The following is a 10,202-nucleotide window of genomic DNA, read 5'->3' on the forward strand; positions in this document are numbered from 1 at the left end:
TGTTCAACTTAGTTTTTAGAAAAGTAAAATTCAATTGGTGTACAGATAGTATGCTCTTGCTCTTTCTCTCTTTCTCTTTCTCTTTCTCTTTCTCTTTCTCTTTCTCTCTTCTCTCTCTCTCTCTCTCTCCTTCCTTCCTTCCTTCCTTCCTTCCTTCCTTCCTTCCTTCCTTCTTTCTTTCTTCTTTCTTTCTTTCTTTCTTTCTTTCTTTCTTTCTTTCTTTCTTCTTTCTTTCTTTCTTCTTTCTTTCTTATATCCAGAACTCACCCCTCTCAGCTTCCTTCAAGTGTTTCATGTTGCTGGCATTAACCCTGCCTGATAATACAAAAATAAGACTGGCTGGAAGAACATTTATCTTTCCCTGGTAAACTCATTATTATCTGTCACAGTATCTCTAGGGATAACTGGGAGGAAGACACAGGCTGGTATGAATCCCATGCATTTCCTCATCATTCCTGCCTCAGCTCTCTTGCTTCCTGAATATCACAAACCCTCTTACGTGTAAGGCTCCCGAGCAATGCTGAATGATACTTCCGATAGCTTCACGGCTCAAAGAACCACCTAAACCATTAGGTGCACGAAGCTCATTGTTACTGATGGAGCTCGGGGAGGACTGCCCCAAAAGATACCACTTGGGCATATTGATTATTTTAAATTTGAGTTACTTAAGAACAGCCAGTGCATAAAGAACTCTTATTTGCCCCCCTCATAAGCAGGGAATGAATCTCCCATGTGAAAGGTACCCTCTCCCGGACCAGGAGGTACACATGCTTATCACCAGGGGCAGGGAGCTGAGAGCTGAGAAGGCTGTGTAAACACACATTGCTCCTTCTTCACTAATTTACTACCCCAAGCCATAAACTTCTCTATCTTGTCTATGCTTCACAAATGTATTGTTTCCTTGTCTACAAGGTATAAAAGCTTCCTGACTTGGTCACTTCTCTTCACTTCACGAGGAAAAAAATATAGAAGTGAAAATATGTTTCACATACTATTTATCTATAAATGTATGTGTATATTTATAAAGTATGTGTATATTATTTCTATATTAATATATGTATGCTTATATTGTCTATAAACATTTATTGTTTGTATATTATATTTTATATGTTTATATGCTCATGTGGGTTTTATATGTTTATATTGTGTTTGTATACATATACATACAGACATATGATTTTTTTTTAATGAAGCATAGAGTGAGCAGTGGTGCCTCTGGAGAATGTCATGGCATTTAGATAAATTTCATTTTAGTAGTAGAGCCATTTTTTTCTATTTTTAAGCTAAGCTATTTTAATCATGAAATGTGATCTATCAAATAGACTATCATCTTATTTTTTGTCTTTCTAAAAGCGAAAAGAATTATGCATATTCCAAACATGTGTTAAGAAAGTAGGCCTCTAAATAGACATGTATAAATAACACTATTTTAAGATTTTTAATTCAAAATAAAATTATCCAAAAGTGAGATGCCAAGTATTGCTTTAGAGTTAACCCTAAGCTATTTCTCCAGATAGCATGAGGGCTACTCTTAGCACAGGTGCATTTAAGCAATGAAATAAAGCTTGTCTAGTTGGGTTGTATCCTGTGAAACTAGAGCATCTTAACTTGAATAGAGAGAGAGGGTAGAGCTCATCCAACCTATAGCATCTATCAGTACTGCTTTTGGGGAGCTTGCTGGATGACTATTAAAAAAAACAGAAGGATTGGAACCCTAACTTCCCTTCTCAGGTACAACTGTTACTGTCTATTTGGTGAGATTCTCACATGGAAAGTTTGCACTTTTCTTTGATTTTTTTTCTACCTGTGTTTATCCTCCATAATTTTCTTTTCATTTTACTGTTTATTTTTCTTTGTCCTATGACTTTCTGCTTCCTACAAGTAATGCCCTTGCTTACACCATCATTTCTATTTTCTGGAATATTCTTACCATTTATCCAATCCCCCACCTTCACTATTGCTCCTTCTGTCCTGAATGTGATTTTCATGTCATATAGCTCTTCTTCACTTTTTACACAGCAATGTATAGTTGAAAAAAAATTTAATTTCTATCAAAGTAAGATCATTGTTCTCTTCCTTAAAATAATGTTATCCTTTTATTTTTCCTCAGTCTTATTTACAACCCCTCTGAGCTTTACTGTCTATGTTTAATGAGCTCCCAACTGCTTTACTCTGCATGTAATCTTCTTGTTAATTTTTTCTTCTGTGTTATTGCTTATTCTGTAGTGCTCTGCCCCCATCTGACTAGGATTCTGGTCAGCCATCACCTTCTCAACACTGATCTCTGTTCACCCCAGACTCAGGACTCACAGAGAACCCCATTTATACGTCTGTCATTGCATTTACATTATATTCTAATTATAATATAATATATTCTAATTATATCATTCTTCCACAAGGAGAGTAAGTGTATATATGTATACACCCATATACACATGGACATATACAATATATAATCCATATATATACACATATATATAATATATAATATATACTACCTAATGCTGCCTGTATATACACATATCTAATATATAATACATATGTAACATACACTACATAATGTTACCATTTAGTAATTGTTAAAAAACTAAATGTGAATCTCAATTTAAAACAATCTAGTTCAAAATAATATTAACTTCAATACTCTCCAGAAATGTTCTCCCATATACATCCTACCTCCTCCTTTGTATTATTGCCATCATACAAATTACACTTGTATATGTTAGAAGCCTTTTAGCATAGGTTTAGAATTAATCATAAATAGATAATAGAACATAAAGTTACAAACAAAAACGTATTTATATTGTCTTTCATGATACCTCTGCAGCCACTACACTGGCGCTGTTTATTCTCTATGTGGATTTCAGTTACCCTCCAGAGCCCTTCCGAATCAGGCTGAAGGATTGCCTTTAGCATGTCTTGGGAGACAAGGTGGACATTCCAGTTAGGGACGCGATAAAGGTGCAGTGCAGCACCATTTTACATCACGAGAGAATATACCTGTCTGTTCATTTACTGCTGTTCTCCCTTTTGAGTAAAAAATGTCATATGCTTTTTGTACAATTAGATTACTTTGGATTTGAAATATAAAATGAACAATCACCCCACTCTACACCTGCTCCCAATAATCGTAAAGTGCTGCCCAGAGTTTGAATAGTGGAGAAGCATACCGGAGTCCTCACTCTTCAAATCAGTTATGCAGTGATGCATTTGTTCACTCACGTTCTCACACAATTTTTGTCATCCACTTGAGTCATTCACTACATTTGACTCTCCATAGGTTTTCCTTGGAATTTTCTCGATGCATGGCTGATACTATAATAATAATTTCTTTCATACCTTAAAAATTATTAAAAGAACCAGATAGAATTCTGCAGCTCTACGATATAATAAATGAAATAAAATTCCATTCAAGACACTCAATAAAAATGGAGCCTGCATAAGAAAAAAATTAGTTAACTTAAAGATAGTGCAATCAGAATTATCCAGTGAGAAGCAGAGAATAGGAATAAAAAGTTAACTACAAAATATTATTAAATAAACTATATAAAATTTATGTATTTATTTATTATTTATTTATTTATTTATTTATTTATTTATTTATTTATTTATTCTTTTACTTTTCCCGTTAGATTTATAATCCACCCACAATTAGTTTGTAAGGCATGCAGTAGGAATTAAGATTTATTTATTTATCTCTGTGTGGCCAATTGAATTAGCACCATTTCTAAAAATGACTATAGGTTCTCCACTGTACTGTAGTGTCACAATATTATAACAGACAATCCTATACTCACTATTCTGTATCATTGGGCTATTTCTCTAAACTGTGTCATCATCACACTATAATAAATTCTATAGCTTTATAATAAATTATTTTCTGATAGAAGAAGTGCTATGTCATTGTCTTTTTCAAGATTGCCTGGTTTTACAATTTTTAGTTCTTGGTATGTCTACATATGTTTTACAAACAGTTTAATGTAGATATGTATTTTCATATTAACTGGTATTTAGAAGTATGGGTAAATATAGATAATAATTCTAATTATATACGTAATTTTATATTTTACTTACAATATTATCTTAGCTGCTAAAAAAAGTCAGTTCTACATCTGCTTTAAACTCCTTATATGGCTATTTACATATTTTTTCTTACTGTACTAATTAGGACATCTTCTATAATATGGCAAGAAGCAGCAATCATCAGAATCTTTTCTTCTTCCCTATTGACATAAAGTGGCTACATTTCTGTTATTGTTTAAACATCTCTAGCATCTGAATTGATGTTTCTCATTTTTTTTCCCTGAAATTTCTTTTTTTGAGTATTATTTTATTTTCAGATTTGATTTAGACTATTCATTCTATTAAAATATTCTATGTATATATTGATTTCTTGAGGGTTCTTTTAAAATTTACTTTGTTAGTTAATTGGTTAGTTAGCTGCACCTTTCATTTACCGAGAATGTGGGTTTGTCTATTGTAGAAAGGCAGGATATCACCGTGGTTGGGCTTAAAGTCTTGAAACAGACAACCTGATTTTGAAACTCAGCTCTAGCTTGTAGTTAATGTTCCATCCTGAGCAAGCTTCTCATGTTTTCTGTGTCTCAATATCATCATTTGTAAAAGGAGAGAAATAATAAAACACCTAATAGAGCTGTAGATACAGAAAAGTTATTTTATGCAAAGTTTTTATAGCAGTGTCTAGTATGTAATAAATACTATAGAAGCAGGAGCTACTAGTATCTGTCCCTTTAAAATGATCTCTCCAGAGCATGTGAAATTCTTTTAGTAAAATAATACCTCTCCCCACTTAGTCTGAAACATTAATCTACTCATAGGCAGTGTGGATTGGATATGATGCACCCAACAGAAGTTTCAGAGGTTATTCTTGAATAATCTAAGTTATTTCCTAGATTCCATATTCTTGGCCACTGCAAATAATTTGTGCATCTAGGGCTAAATACAACTTTCAGATTAGATCTCATCCTGAGGTTCAAAGAATGATTGAGGTTGATTTGGAATGAGGCCTCATTTTCTGAAAGTATTCTCTAACTGGCTCAGGATGTTGGTGCACAGTGGACAGGGTGAATTATTACTGAGATGTTATTCCATGCTTGAAGATGAGTTTGGGGCCTTCCATAAATTTGAATTATTCCCATTTTGACTGCCTAATCGGAGTTTTGTTGCAGCTGCTGTTTCTATTTGTTATTACACCCAGCAGTTAATTATAAATGATGTTAAAACATTCAGGCATTCTGATTGCTAATTTGGCTAAATATTACCTGTCTTATAAATCTAAGTAATAGGTGTCATGTGGACTCAAATGGGTTCTAAAACAGATGGTTACACTAAAACATACACAGTCGTAGTGTAAGAGAAGGATAGGAAAGAAAATGAACATTAGCTTAAAATGCTTACTTTTCTTTTTAGGAGTGGCAAATGAATGGAATAATTTGTTGTTTTTGTTTTTGTTCTGTTGGCTTTTTTTTTTTTTAGACCTGCTCTTTTACTAGGCCATCAATTGCATTGATCTAAATTAATATCATTCGCTTCTTGTAAAATCTGCACAAGTTAAAATTAAAAATAGCTTACTCTTCTCTCAAAACCACAGGGAGACAGTAATTAAACTATAAAAAATTCCACATTTGATTAAAATAGAATATAGATCCCCACCACATATCAAGAAGATCATTTACCACATACATTGCAGTGAAATTTGGATTAATTTGAGGGAGGATTCTGGCTACCGGTACACCCCCCCAGGTGTCTGGCACCATGCACCGTTTGAAGAGGGAAACCAAAATGCTTTTGAAGAACCTAAATGATGATGTATCTTTCTTTATCGCAGAAGACAACTGCATATACAGGAAGCCCAAGGAAAGCAGCAAATATATCTGAAGTCCGTTTGCACAACACATGACATCCAGTTAATAAATGACTAAAGGAGGGACAACACAGATCATCATGATCATTAGTTGTCTGTTCTAGATGTCTCACTAATTAACATAAAGAAACAACCTTCAGGTTGAAACTTCTGGGGAGGAGATAGAAAGAAAGAAGCAAAGAAACAACCAGACAAACAACTGTGTGGTTGATTTTGTAGCCAGTGAGCTAAATTTAGTAAAAATAATAACCAAAGCAAAGATGTGGCAATAAACCAGAAACTACAGATATCCCTAGATGTCACACTGACTGTAGCATGGGGGGCATGTCGACCAGAAAAGGAATGCCAAGATGAAGGTAGAAGTTTCAAGAGAAAGGGATAACTCAAATTCAGACCGAATTTTCTACTGAAGTTGCTAATTGTGCCTGTATGTCCCACAGGCTCATTCCCCCGACTCCCTTGTAATTCCAAAAACACACATGAATTTTAATCAGCGGAGATCCAGATAGAAATTTCCTTCTATAAAGACAAATAGTGATAGCAAAAATTATGGCTAACTACCAGAAATGAGGGGGAAAAATACCAGATATATATGATATATACAGTTCAGAAGATTTACTCAAGGAAACAAATTATTTTCATATACTTTTCATACTTTGAGGGTATCTGGAGCAAAAATAAACTTGCAAAACTAGAGTGCTGTTATTTAATTATCCCTCTACTTCTTAAAACAATTAGATATGGGAGCATTTGAAATAAAAGATTAAAAATAGCCAAAAAGAATTAAGTTCAATTATTGAACCTAGACTCTTGGGAATTGAATAGCCCTGAGATTTGATGCCTATACGACCACGGAACATCAAGAAATATCTTTTCTAAAATAGGATTATGAGGGGAAATAAAAGAGACAATACATGTTGAAAGCTTTACACAGTGTGCCTAGTAGGCACAATCTCATAAATATTACCTGCCATTACTATCATTGCATTTATTAAGTATTCCTCTGCATTATTAGATCATATTATAATATCAATTTAATTATTAACTATATGTTTACCACAAATAAACATGTTTTATGCTTTTTTCCTTTTATTAATTTATTTATTCAATTATATGTATATATTAATATGTAACATGTATTTAATGTATGTAAAATTTATTATTATGAAATATATTCTATGTACACATATATGAGGAGTTATAAATGGTGACCTCCTTTATATGAACCTGCTTGGTATGATGTGTTCTTGTTGAGCAAATCCTGCCTTTCCTTACTTTATGCAACTTCTTAGTTCTTATCTATTCAAATACTACTACCCTCTATCTGCTTTCTTCTTTCTTCTTAGCTTCTGATTGGACAAATCTTAAAACCTCTCCTCCTCTAGGGGTTTTATTTGTTGGTTTTTGTGTGTACCATTTTTCTTTGTAAGTTTCTCTGAGTAAATAATTTAGCTCTATTTTCTATCCATTCATTTAACATTCAGCTTTTCCTGACCTGCTGTTTAGCCTCTCCATTTAATACTAAATTTGGAATTCTTTCTTTGTTCCCCAAATCTGGCTGTTCATTTTTCTTTTCTATCTTAGATTGTATCTATTGTTTTTAGCAGCTTTAAGTTTATAACAAAAGAGAGAGGAAGGAGCAGACATTTAGCATGTGACTCCTGGCCCCACACTGTCACTGTCAACATTAGATCTCCTTCCAGACTGGTACAGTTGTGACAACTGATAAACTTACACTGCCACACCACCATCCCCAAAGACAAGTTTACGTTACAGGTCACCTTCGAGGTGTGTTCTGTGGGTTTAGGCAAAGATCATGAGATCATGACACTGATCTTTTCCATGTCTCCATAATTTTGTCTTCGTCAGACTGTCACATAGTTGAAAACATGCTATACTGCTTTTCCGGACTAGTTTCTTTCAACTAGTAATATGCATTTAAGGTTCCTCCATGTCTTTTCATGGCTTGATATTTTCTTTCTTTCTAGTCCTGAATAATGTTCTGTTTGTCTGATTATTCTGCAGTTTATCCATTTAGCTACTGAAGGACGTTTTGATTGCTTCCCGATTTTGGCAACTGTAAATAAAGCTGCTGTAAAGAAGCCTGTACAGGCTTTTGTATGGCCATGTTTTCGATTCCTTTGGGTAATTACCAAGAAACACAAGTGCAGGACCGTATGGTAAGAATATGTTTAGTTTTGTTAAGAAACTGCCAAACTGTCTTTCAAAGTGGCTCTTCCATTCAACATTTCTACCAGCAATGAATGAAAGTTATTTGCTCCACATTCTTGCCAGCATTTGATGTTGACAGTATTCCAGATTTGTAGCATTCTAATAGGTATGTAGTAGTGTTCTCACCATTTTAATTTGCATTTCCCTGATGCTATATGATGTGGGGCATCTTTTCACATGCTTATTTTCCACCTGTATATCTTCTTTGCTGAGGCGTTTGTTAAAGCCTTTGGCCCATGTTTTAATTGGGTTGCTGTTTTATTACAGTTGAATTTTAAGGATTCTTGTATATTTTGGATAACAGTTGTTTTTTTTTTTAAGATTTTATTTATTTATTCATGAGATACACAGAGAAACAGAGAGAGAGAGAGAGAGAGAGAGAGAGAGAGAGACAGGCAGAAGGAGAAGCAGGCTCCATGCAGGGAGCCCAATGTAGGACTCCATCCCAGGACTGCAAGATCACACCCTAGGCCGAAGGCAGGCACTAAACCACTGAGCCACTCAGGCGTCTCAACAGTTCTTTATTGGATATATCTTTTGCAAATATTTTCTCTCAATCTGTGTCCTTTTATTCTCTTAGCAGTGCCTTTAGCTGAATAGATAGATATAGATATAGATATAGATATAGATATAGATATAGATATATAGATATAGATATAGATAGATATAGGTATAGATATATTTCAACAAGATCCATTAGATTTTCTATGGAATTTATGCTTAGGAAACAAATACCAGCAAACATGCAGCCATTGTATATCTGGGGACAGAGACACATGAAATGCAAGGCAGAGTAAAAGTGAAAAATGAAGGGATCACAAAGATCCAGAAAGAGAATCGTACAGTTACACAGCTGGTCTCTTGTTTTATCCTGCACAGGTTTTTATAGGAGGTAATAGATTTTCCACATGCAATAGTCCAGTTTCAGAAAGAGGCTCTTTTTGATGATAGCCTTCCAACTGATACAATTTTTGATTATGTTTTTTTACTAATAAAAAATACTATGTTCCTTTTACAGAAAACATGATAAAAATATTACCTTAGCCTGCTTCTTTTTTTTGATGAAAAAAATTTAATGTTAAAAAAAAATAACAAAGTGGTAGATGGTCCAGTTCACACACAGAAAACCTGAGGCACATGTAGGTATTTTCCAACCATCTTCATCTAGCAAGATGACCCTGGTAAACTGACTCTCTGGTCTGTACTTAATTCATTGCCAAGCAATAATTATCACCACTGCATTAACGATATTTTGAATTTATATTTATACAAAGACTGTCTTTATCTTGTAGAATTCCAGTATTTTCACCTCAAAATTTTAATTGTGTTTTTATGTTGGTCTGCTCCTTCTAAGAGTGAAATTTAACAAAATATTTTAAGTATTCTTGATTTCTCTGAGATATTCCCATCTCTATGTCAGTGTAACTTTACAATTAATGAAAGCAAAATAAGAAGAAAGGTAAGATATTTTCCTTCATGGCAAAAACTCACTGGAAAGTACTCTAAGACGTTTACCTTGTGGTGGTGGTGATGATGGTGGTGGTGGTCTTTCACTTATAACATGGCTGCTGCAAAGCAATTGCAAGAATATTCTGGCTTTGTCTTCTTCCTGGGTACAGTGTTAGGTACTAAGGGTTATTTGCTGGTCAAAGGAAAAGTTATTTTAGATATAGTCTTCAAAAGTTGTAACTATCACTGAAAGCTTTTCTGGTAGAGTTTAAATGCCACAGTGTGCAATTTGCCAGTGATTCCACAGTACAAAAGAGAAAAGGTGCTTCAACTATTATGTGCATTGTGGTGTATTTGTTGAGAAATATTTCAGACCCTAAACTAGTTTGATTTTTCTGGTAATATAAGATTTCTGTTTCTTAAAGCAATGAGGTATTTTAACATTTGTTAAAATGTTGTATATTGGGGTTCCAAAAGTCATTTATTCTTTACACCAAATATATATACTACCACCCGGGCATCCAGTACCTGTCATGTCTTGCTATTTAAATACAATGAAAAGTCAATAATGTAGAAAAACAAAACCCAGTGAGAAAAAAGTTTTACAGAGCACTCTCCTCATTAAGAAATGAAAAGC

The sequence above is a fragment of the Canis lupus genome, chromosome 1 (genome assembly GCF_003254725.2).
Source record: "Canis lupus dingo isolate Sandy chromosome 1, ASM325472v2, whole genome shotgun sequence".
Classification (NCBI taxonomy): Eukaryota; Metazoa; Chordata; class Mammalia; order Carnivora; family Canidae; genus Canis; species Canis lupus.